Source organism: Furipterus horrens, unplaced genomic scaffold (genome assembly GCF_987537825.1).
Source record: "Furipterus horrens unplaced genomic scaffold, mFurHor1.1.pri manual_scaffold_8, whole genome shotgun sequence".
In the NCBI taxonomy this organism is placed as follows: domain Eukaryota; kingdom Metazoa; phylum Chordata; class Mammalia; order Chiroptera; family Furipteridae; genus Furipterus; species Furipterus horrens.
In genome coordinates this window covers 55,124,952-55,136,159 of record NW_028327178.1, presented here as the reverse complement: position 1 = coordinate 55,136,159, position 11,208 = coordinate 55,124,952, and positions in this window count along the sequence as shown.

The window sequence follows — 11,208 nt, the reverse complement described above, 5'->3', positions numbered from 1 at the left end:
ATTACTTACTCCTTTAAATTGCCAAATTCTGGAGGAATCAGGTAGGAGAAAAATACACAGGGTGAAGGAAAATCCTTGTCCTTCTAATATTCCCAAAATTGCATTTCCATGCCTTATACTTTCTTTTGTTCACTTTCCTACATGTGAAGTTTTTTTTTTTTTAACTTTCTCTGGGAAACCTCAATTTTCCTTTCAGATTATATGGCCAGTACCAATACAGAGAATTCCAGACCCTTCCTAGGCCTCAGAGAATTCTAGACCTTACATAGGTCTCCAGTGGCTAATGCCAAACCAATACAGGGAATTCCAAATGACCTTTCATAGGTCCCCAATGGCTAAATGCCAACACAGGGAATTCCAAATGACCTTTCATAGGTCCCCAATGGCTAAATGCCAATACAGAGGTACAGTAACCACACAATTAGACCACAAGTAGTTGAGGTTTCCCTTTTCCCAGGTTTAAAAACTTTCACAACCTTTCTATATATTTACCCATTCAGATTTAACCATAACCCATTTCCAATTCTTTTCCACACTGTAAAGGACTCTACCCAAACTCAGTATTTGGCAGCTAAAATTCTCTAGATTTGCAAGCACATGCCTAAAGCAAAAGAAACACTTTTAATCTGCGTTTCAGTTCACTGTCCTTTTTTTCGAAAGAGTAATTTCAAATCTTCTTCCGGAGTGCAGGTCCAACTTTCCCTTTCGGTGTCAGTCACAGCAGCAGGGTCTGTGTCCTCCTCAGGCGGTGCTCGTTTTACCCGTGTGTGGTGTATCCAGGGCTTGATTCCTACCAGCTTCAGCGAAGAATGTGTTGTTAGCAAAACATCATAGGGACCAGTCCATTGTTCAGCCAGCTGCTGTTCAGGACCTTGTGTCTTTCAGTTCTTCAGTAAGACTCTGTCCCCAGGTCCAACTGGGTGCAAGGGTTTTCATTTCTACTTCCCTTCTTACGATCTGGACACTCATTCTTCCAATGGCCCTTCTTTCTGCAATAGGCACACTGGTCCTTGCCTAATGGCTCTTTCCTCCTCTCTTTAGGGTCCTGTTTCTTCCTTTGGCCTCTCCAGCCTGTTTTAAAGAACATCAGGTCCTGTCTTCTCTTTTCTACTCCCCTTGCATGGTAAACTTTAAATGCAATGTCCACTAACTGAGAGGGGCTCATTCCTAATACTCCATCTATACGCTGGAGTTTCCGTCTAATATCTGGGGCACTCTGCCCAATAAATGTCATGTTCACCATTCTTATGTTCTCTTGTGCCTGTGGAGCAACATCAGTGTACTTGCTATAGGCTTGATAGATCTTCTCTAAGAACTCAGAAGGATCCTCATCTGGTTTTTGCTGAATAGTCTATACCATATTCAGGCTTTTTGGCTTGGGTACCCCTTTTCTAAGTCCTTCCAATATACACTTCCTGTAGTGTTTCAAAGGAACTAGGCCTCCACCATTTGGGTCCCAGTTAGGCTCTGTCCAAGGAATTGCCACAGTTGGGTCAGGGGTCCCATGGGGATCCTCTCCATGGAGACGCTGAGCCTCTTCATTAGCCTTACTTGTAACCAGTCGCCTCTCATCCCCAGTTAGCAGAATATTTAGGAGAGCCTGTACATCTGCCCAGTTCGGGTTATGAGTGGCAAAAATGGAGGCAACAAGCTCTGCCATTTTCTGAGGATCTTCCCTATATGAGGGGTTAGAATTTTTCCAATTTAGCAAATCTGAAGTGGAAAATGGAGTATGGGCCCAATAGTAGCCAGAGGGCTGGCCTTGCTGATTTATTCCACCTATTGGGTACTGCCGTAGAGGGAATTGGCTTGCTCCGAATTGGGAGGCCCCCTGACTATACTGAGTTCCTTGGCGGGTTCTGGCGGGGGAGACCCACTCCTCCTCCTGTAAGGGTGGAGTCATTGACTTTGCAGTCACTTCAGAGGCTGGCTCCAAAAACGGTGGTGCGAGAGAAGTCCCTTGAGTTTCCAAAAGGGCGGGCACCACGGAAGCCACTTCCATCTCTGGAGGTGGTATGGTGGAAGCAACCTCCACCTGCAGAGGGCGCTGCGCCACAGGAACCGCCGCCCCGGAAGCCTGGGCCTCCTGCAGAGGAGGTGGAGCCACTGCTGCGGAAGCTATGGCCTCCTGAACCGCCCCCACCTGTGCCTGGCTTGGCGCCAAATTAGGGCCTTTGTCCCCCGGATTTAGAGAATTAAAGAGGGCTACTTCCTCATTCTCCCTTTCTTCCGGCATTTGACTCTCAGAAAAAGGATTTGAGACCTCTTTTTTCCTCTGCACCATTATTTGGGCCTCCATTTCTGCTAAGGTCTTATTATGCAACTCTGCAAATGCATTTAGATAATAAACATCTTCCCAATTTCCTGATTGCAGACAGTACCCCTTTAATTGATTAATCACATGGTAATTCAGAGAACCATTCACAGGCCACCTTTTCTTACCACCCAGAACATACTCAGGCCAAACAGTATTACAATAATAAATTAATATTTTCTTAGTCATAGGATAACGACAGTACATATCCCAATTTTCCAAAATTCTCTCCAGTGGGCTGCCATCAGGGACTTGCCCAGAACTGCTTTTATTAACCCAGACATACATGCTAATGGCTATAACCAAAAAAATCCCAAGGACCAGAAAACATATATACCACTCCGGCATCCATAATTCTTTTACGTCCAGGAATTCTCCTAATCGGACAAACAAATCTAGTATCCACGATGCCATTATTTTAGAAATACACAGAAATAAGTTTTAGCAAACAATCTTACTTCTCTAATCCCTTTTCAGTTCTATTTTCTTTTCACCACACAGGCGTACTTAGGCGGTCGGCGCCCTCAGAAGGTGTCTCCCAAGGGGGTCGACCTGCCACGGGCAATTATTAACGTCCCATCTGGGTCGCCAAATTGTTACAGAACCCCTGGGCTGCTCCAGTTGAAAACAAACCCATGGGCTCTTTAGTTAGGGGCCCGATTGCCCGCCGCCAAAATTATAACTCTCAATACCAGAGTTTGGTGAAAAGAAAAAGAATTGTTTATTTAACAGTTATATAGATTTAGTTATTTGTGGATTTCTGTTATTAAGTCTTATGCTCTTTAAAATAACCACAAACGCATATCCTTGCCTCCCCCCCCTTCCAAACCAGGCTAGTTTTAGGGAAGTCAGAGAAACCGTTTCCCTACTTTCCCAACACAGTTCAGCTTTACCAGCAGCTGCCAATCATTCAATCCTGATTGGGGAGGTCCTTTCTGTGCTGTGGTGCCCTCCAGCTCTCAATGCAGGACCACCTGGATTCTCAGCCTCCTTGCAAAACTGCCTTCTTCTTGCAAACCGTGTGGATCTTCTCTCCTTCTCAAAACTGCATGGCGAGAGCCTCTTAACGCAGCCTGGAGACCCCTTCTCCAAGCCACATGGAGAAGGCCCCTTCACCAAGCCATGTGGAGGGAGCACACACGAGAGAGCGAGAGCGAGAGAGCCCGAGAGCTAGAGTGAGAGCCCGAGTCAGAGCGCGAGAGTCTCAGAGTGAGAGCACGAGCGAGAGCCAGAGAGAGTCCGAGTCCGAGCGCCAGAGCGAGAGCCAGAGTGCCAGTGAGAGCCAGAGCCGGAACGAGAGCTTGAGAGACTCCCAGAGTGAGAGCACAAGCGAGAGTCAGAGCGCCAGAGCCAGAGCCAGAGTGCCAGTGAGAGCCAGAGCCGGAACGAGAGCTTGAGAGACTGTCTGAGCGCCAGAGCCAGAGCGAGAGTGAGAGAGAGTCCCCGCTAAAATGTCTGCAGCTGCTTATATATCCCTGACTGCGTCATCTGACGCAGTGGGCGTTGCAAACAGTTCTGACCATTCACAGAACCTTACATAGGCTCTGTGTGCTTTCCATACCGTCCCCTGGTTCAAGACTCCTCCCATCTGCCTGAGGCTTTGGATGCATTAAAGCCATTTGCATAAGAAAGACACTAGCCACCAGCCTCAGGCATGTGGAGGCATTCCAAAAGCTGCTTCCTTCTCCCCATCCCCCAGCTGCAAGCTCTGGGGATTTTTGGACTCCCCTGTTTCTGTAACAATACAACCAACACTGGATCAAGAAACAGATCATGACCAGCACCCCAGAAGCTCTCCTTGTGCTCCCTTCTGATCATTATACCTCTGCCCCAAGGATAACTAACTGATGGTTAATTTTACATGTCAACTTGGGTATGCTATAGTAATAATTTGCTCTGATACTGCTCTAAATATTGCTGTCATGTTATTTTGTAGATGTGATTAATATTTACAGTCACTTGATTTTAAGAAAAAGAAATTACACTCAATAATGTGGATGTGTCTCATCCATTCAATTAAAAGGTTTAAGAGCAAACACTGAAGTTTCCCTGGGGAAAAAAGGAATTCTGCCTTAAGAATGTAATACAGAAATCTTGCCTGAGTTGCCAGCCTGCCAGCCTGCTCTATTAATTCCTATGAGCCCAAACAATCACATAAGCCAATTCCCTGAAATAAATCTCTCTCTCTCTCTCTCTCTCTCTCTCTCTCTCTCTCTCTCTCTCTCTCTCTCTCTATATATATATATATATATATATATATATATATATGTATATATAGCCCTGGCTGGTTTGCCTCAGTGGATTGAGCGTCAGCCTGCGAGCTAAGTGTCGCTGGTTCGATCTTCCAGTCAGGGCACATCAGAGAAGGAAAACTCTGACTCCAAAAAACCTCCGCTGCCTTGCAGCATACCTCTTTAGGGGAAAGGCTAAGGGAGTAAACCCCGACAGAAAATCCAGAGCCGGAGTCCCTAAGGCGGTTTGACGTTGTAGTCAACACCGGCAACTCCTGCGGCGCACCTGAAACCAAGCTGTATTGACTCCGTCTTTCCCTTGGACCCTTCAGCTGCGAAGAGAGGGGGGGTCTGCTCGGCGGTGCAGATACTCTTAAGAAGCTACACCATCGTCTCTCGAGACGGACGGCTGCCGACGAATATGTATATACATATATATATGTTCTGTATCTCTGGGGAACACTGAATAGTAAAAATTTTGATACCAAGAGTGGCTCTAAAGGAAGAAAATCTTAAGGTGAATTTTCTGGATTGGTTCTGTGGTCTCTGTGATTGGTTCTCTAATCTGATTAGATTTGAAGGCACTAATGATTCTATTCCCAGTGATTAAGTAGGCACCAATGTCCATGGCATTAGGAATACCCAAAATATCAATAGTGAATACTCCTAATCAAATATTTACAAGAAGCAAGGTCCTGAGTTGACATGTATTTGGTACCCTAGAACATTTTTGTTAATTAATTAGTATAATGAATTAGCTGGTTACTCTTAAGTAGGGAAAGAAAAGGATGAACTTGAGACTTCAAGTTCTCAACTGAATCACCATATAACTGACTGGAAAATGTCTATGTTTGCCTTGAAAGAATTTCTTGTTTCCTGCCACCGCAGAGCTGAGACTTCTGAAAACCAAATTCAGAGTCTCATCCTATAAGTGGTTGGATTCCCAGCTTCACAGGGAATCTCTGCTATTAAAATAAGGGCATGGGTTAGAAAAAAAAGATTCTAAAAACTGGAATGGACATATATAGGCAGATCCTGATGAAGCTGGGGACATTGAACCTAAATTCTATAAGTCTCCTTTGCCAGTAGAAGCAACCCTTCCATCCCCCTCTGAGAACTTCACTCTGCTTTGCCTGAGGAGACTGTAATGGCCTCTCCTGAGGTAGTGGCCTTGTAAGACACTGCTGATTTTTCTCAGGCTTTGCCCCAGGCACTCCTCTTTTTCTACCTACTCCCGCCATCACCCAGTGGGCACATCATGGTGTTAGGGATGGAGGTTACACATGGACTTAGAAATATGGATTTTCAATAATCAAAACTGATCTGGCTACAATTGTTGCTGAGTACCCAATCTGCCAGCAGCAGAGGTCAACACTGAGTCCTCATTATTGCAGCAGCCCCAGCTGACATTGGACCACTTCCATTATGGAAGTGTTACCTCCTCCCCCTCCTCCCCCTTTCATCCCTCTGCCCCCATTCTCCTCCCCCTCCTCCTCCTCCTTCTTAAAATATTTTATTTATTTATTTTTAGAAGTAGAGGAATGGAAGGGGGGTGGAGAGAAACATTGATGTGCAAGAGAAATATTGATTGGTTGCCTCTTTCATGCCCCCATTAGGGACTTGGCCCACAACCCAGGCATGAGCGTTGATCGGAAATCGAACTGATGACCTTTAGTTCTCAGGACAATGCCCAATCCACTGAGCCACATCAGTCAGGGCAGTGTTTTATTCTTATTGAGAGAGACATTTATACTCTGGATATGGATTTGCCTTTCCTGAATGCAATGCTTCTACCAAAGTTGCCATAATGGACATACAGAATACCTTGTCCACTGTCATCATATTCTATACAGCATTGCTTCTGCTCTAGAAATTCCCTTAACAAATGAAGTGTGGCAATGGGCCTATGCTAATGGAATTCACTGCTCTTACTATGTTTTCTAGCACACTGAAGCAGGAGTGTGGAATGGTGGAATGGCTTTTTGAAACAGTTATACTGACAACTAGGTGGAAGTACACTGGTGGGCTGGGACAATGTTCTCCAGGAGGCTGTATAAGCTCTGTATCAGTGTCCAACATATGGTGCTGTTTTTCCCACAGCCAGGAAACAATGGGGTGGAAATGAAAGGAGCACTACTCAGTAGTAATCCACTAGCAAATTTTTGCTTCCTGTCCCATGATTTTACACTCTGCTAGTCCCGAAGTCTTTGTTTCAAATGGTGAAATGCTCTTACCCAGAGGCACACTGATTTTATTGAACTGGAAATTAAGACTGCTGTCCATCCACTTTGGGCTCCTCATGTCTCTGAATTAGCAGGAAAAGAAGGGAATCATGCTGTCTGGAGTGATTGCTCCTGACTACTAAGATGAAATTGGGTTGCTACTCCACAATGGAGGTAATGGAGAGTATATTTGGAATATAGGAGGTCCATTAGGGTGCTTTTTAGTACTACTAGGCCCTGGCATTAAGATCTGTGGAAAACTTCAACAATCCAGTCCAATCAGGACTACTTATTGCAGGTATGAGAGTTTGGGTCAACCACTGGGTAAAGAATCACTTCCAGCTGAGATGCTTGCTAAAGGAAAAGGGAATATAGAATGCATAGTGAAAGAGGGTAGCTATAGACTTCCAGCCAAGATGGAGGCATAGATAGACACACTTCATCTCCTTCCATAACCATAAGAAGGATTAGAGCAACCTGAAAACCAAAAACAACCAGAACTACCAGAAAACCGAACTACATGAAAGACCAACAAACAAAGATATAAAGAAGTAATACTCATCCAGACAAGTAGGAGGGGCAGAGCCTGGGTAGAGAGAACATGGTGTGGTAGTAGCAGAGGCAGCAGCGGTGGTGGTGGTAGCAGTAAGGCAGTGGCTGTGACTGGCCAGAGGAAAGCACCGTCACACATTATAAAAGTCAGAAGGGGACACCCGGGGAGTGATCCCAGACCCAAACAAGACCACCAGCTCACAGTTTCAGCGCCAGGAAAAATAGAGCCTCATTGCTTCTGACTGTGAAAACCAGTGGGGGCTGGGGCAGTGGAAGAAACTGCCAGTCTCTCATTAGAGTCCTTTTGTTTACAGGGCCCCCACAGTCCTAGAATGTCTGCAAACACACCTGCTCTGGGAACCACAACCAGGACAACAGCTAGAGGGGTGCCAGTCCCATATCGGAAGTGGGTAAAGTGCCTGGAGAAGGAGCAAGTTCTGAGCAAACGGCATTGTTCTCTCTCAGACCCGTCCCCCATATACAGTGCCACTATGACCCGTCCCGCAGGTCGAGCAACGAGGACCCTAGAGGGGGAGTGAGGATGAAGAAGGGACAAGAGACACAAAGAGAGGAGACAAGACAGTGTTCTGATCAAGTCTCATTTGTTCTTAGTCAAAACAGCATTCTTATAGCTCAGGAGAAGAGGAATTTTTCATTCGGGGGGAACGCAGCTGCAGCTTGGGCGTTATCTGGTAGATATGAGTTAAACTGCAGGACAGCAATCCCAGGAACAGAAAGAGGGACGTTGCCCTAGTAAGGAGTAAACAACTATTATGGGATGGTGAGGCCATGCCAAGCAGAACTTTAGGATGTCAGTTAGTAAGACTTCAGCTGAGGAACTTTTTAGTTCCCCACACCACTACATGGTGAAATGGAATGCCCTGCACTGATGAATACCTAAGGTTTCATCCCTTACAACGTAAGAGGTGTGACAGCTCTACCTAAGACACAGAGGCAAACACAGGAGACTGTCAAGTTGAGGAGACAGAGAAGTATGGCCCCAAACAGGGGGCAGGTCCAGGTTCCAGTGGGAGAACTGAGTGATGAGGAGATAGCCAACCTAACAGATGCAGAGTTCAAAACACTGGTGATAATGATTGTCACAGACTTGATGGACATGACTGAGTACAGCAAATGCATAAGGGAAGAAGCGAAGGCTATGCTAAGTGAAATAATTGAAAATCCACACAAAATCAATAGGGAAGGGAAGAAAGCTGGGTTTCAAATAAACAACTTGAAACATAAAGAAGAAATAAACAGTCAACCAGTACAGAATGAAGAAACAAGAATTGAAAAATACAAGGAGAGGCTTAGAAACCTCTGGGACAACTTTAAACGTACCAATATCTGAGTCATAGAGGTGCCAGAGGAAAGAAAGGAAAAGCAAGAAATGGAAAAGTTATCTGAAAAAATAATGAAGGGAAACTTCCCTAATTTGGCAAAGGAAATAGACACACAAGTCCAGGAAGCACACAGATTTCCAAACAACGTAGACCCAAGGAGGACCACACCAAGACGCAAAGTAATTAAAATGCCAGAGGTTAAAGATAAAGAGAGAATTCTAAAAGTAGAAACAGAAAAGAAGAGAGTTTCATACAAAAGGGTTTCTATAAGACTCACAGCTGATTTCTCAAAAGAAACTTTGCAGGCAAGAAGGGAATGGCAAGAAGTATTCAATGTGATGAAAAGCAAGGGCATACTACCAAGATTACTCTATCCAGCAAAGCTATAATTTAAAATAGAAGGGCAGATAAAGTGCTTTCCAGACAAGGTAAAGATAAAGGAGTTCATCATCACCAAGCCATTATTATATGAAATGTTAAAGGAACTTATTTAAGAAAAAGAAGATCAGAACTATAAACATTAAAATGACAACAAAATCACAACTATCAATAACTAAATCTAAAAAATAAAAACAAAATCCAACTAAGCAAACCAGAATAGGAACAGTGTCATGGTTATGGGGATCACCTGGAGGGTTATCAGCTGTGAAGGGGAAGGGAGAGAAAGGGGAAGTGGTACAGGGATTAAGAAGCATAATTGGTTGGTACAAAATAGACGGGGTGTTAAGAATAATATAGGAAAAGGTGAAGCCAAAGAACTTATCTGCATGACCCATGGATATGAACTAAGGGGATGGGATTGCTGGAGGGCAAGGAGGTACTGGTGGGGGGGGGGCGCAAAGGGAAAAAATTGGGACAACTGTAATAACATAATCAATAAAGTATACTTAAAGAAAAGAAGTTAGCTATAAATACCAGCTACAACCATGTGACCAGTTCTAGAAATAAGGAGGGTAATTGTTATAAGTATTCCTCCTTTTTTGGTTATAAATATGTTTATATGTGTGTGTATCTATAGCATATATCTTTATCGCCTTCCCCTCTTTTTCCTTTATTATATGACAAAAGATGTAATAACTTTACATGCTGATATTTAAGTATTGTTAGTTTTGCTTTGTAATATTTAAATCATGGGATATCAAGGTGAAGAGTAAACATCACTCAAGGACTTTGCATCTCTCTGGGGGAAAGTAGTTATGTATAGGCGCCCAGTTGTGTGTCTGTTTAGCTAGACTATAGTGCCAAGTTGTTTAGTCACATACTAGTCTAGATATTTCTGCAAAAGAATTTTGTAGATGTGATTAACATTTATAGTCAGTTGACTTTAAGTAAAGGAGATTACCTTCAATAATGGATAGGCCTTATCTATTCATCGGAAAGCCTTAAAAGCAAAGGCTAAAATTTTCCAGAAGAAAAGGAAATCTGTCTCAAGACTGTAACTACCAACCTGACCTACAAATTTCAAGTTTTCCAACTCCCACAATCACATGAACCAACTCCTTAAAATTAATCCCTTTAAATATATATTTAAATAAATTTCTTTTTAAATATATGAATTTATATGCATTAATACATATTTACAAAATTATATGTATATAAAGATATTTAAATATATATTTAAAGAGATTTCTTTTAAGGAATTTAAATTATACGTACGTTTTACTGTTTCTGTTCCTCTGCTAAACTCTGATACAATTAATTTCACCTGGTTTTCTACTTTCTGCAAATGATACAATATACTCATATGCTTTCTCCATCTAGCTTCTTTTGCTCATTATATTTGTGAGATTCACCCCCACTTTGTATGGATCACTGACTGCATCCCACCCTGGAAGAACTGAAAAAGCAAACTGACCATCTGTGCCTTCTAGAGCACCTTGTTAGACAGTAGCCGGTAGGTGGCACTCAAAAATCACACACAGAACTTGGAAATGCCCTGTAACATTGCAGATTCCTATGTGTCAGCAACATCTGAAATTTTCCATGCTCTATTACAAAGCAAAAAACAATCATCAAATTGAAAATGAAATCTTTGGTTTCCAAACTCAGTGCTAATTGACTCAATAAACTTGAAGTGCTCAGGACTCAGAGGCCTTGACAGAGTAGACTATGTGGGGTGGTTTGCCCTGAAGCCAGCACTCTAGTAGGGAGTGTCCCTGACAGGGAAGGGTTTGGTCTTAGAAATCACCCTACTTGCAAGCTAACAATTTAGGATGTCCCAGTCTATTATGGACTCTTGCAGAAACAATGTTACTACTTACAACTATAGCAGTAGCAAGAGCACCCACATTTTCTTGAGCTGTTTCTCTGATCCTCAATATAACTAGGCCAGGTAATAATACCAGCACATGCAGGAGATTGTAATTCAGAAGGATCTCTGAGCATGGAAACCCTGAATATTTGATATGAGCAATAAGCCTGTCTACTCCTTTGTTCGGGTGGGAGACACTCTTATCTTTCAAGGGTGTAAGCAAACTGTCCTTTGCTCTGGAGTAAAACAATCTCAGTCTTCTAAGGCTGTTCACTGTACAAATACTCTTGAAAAG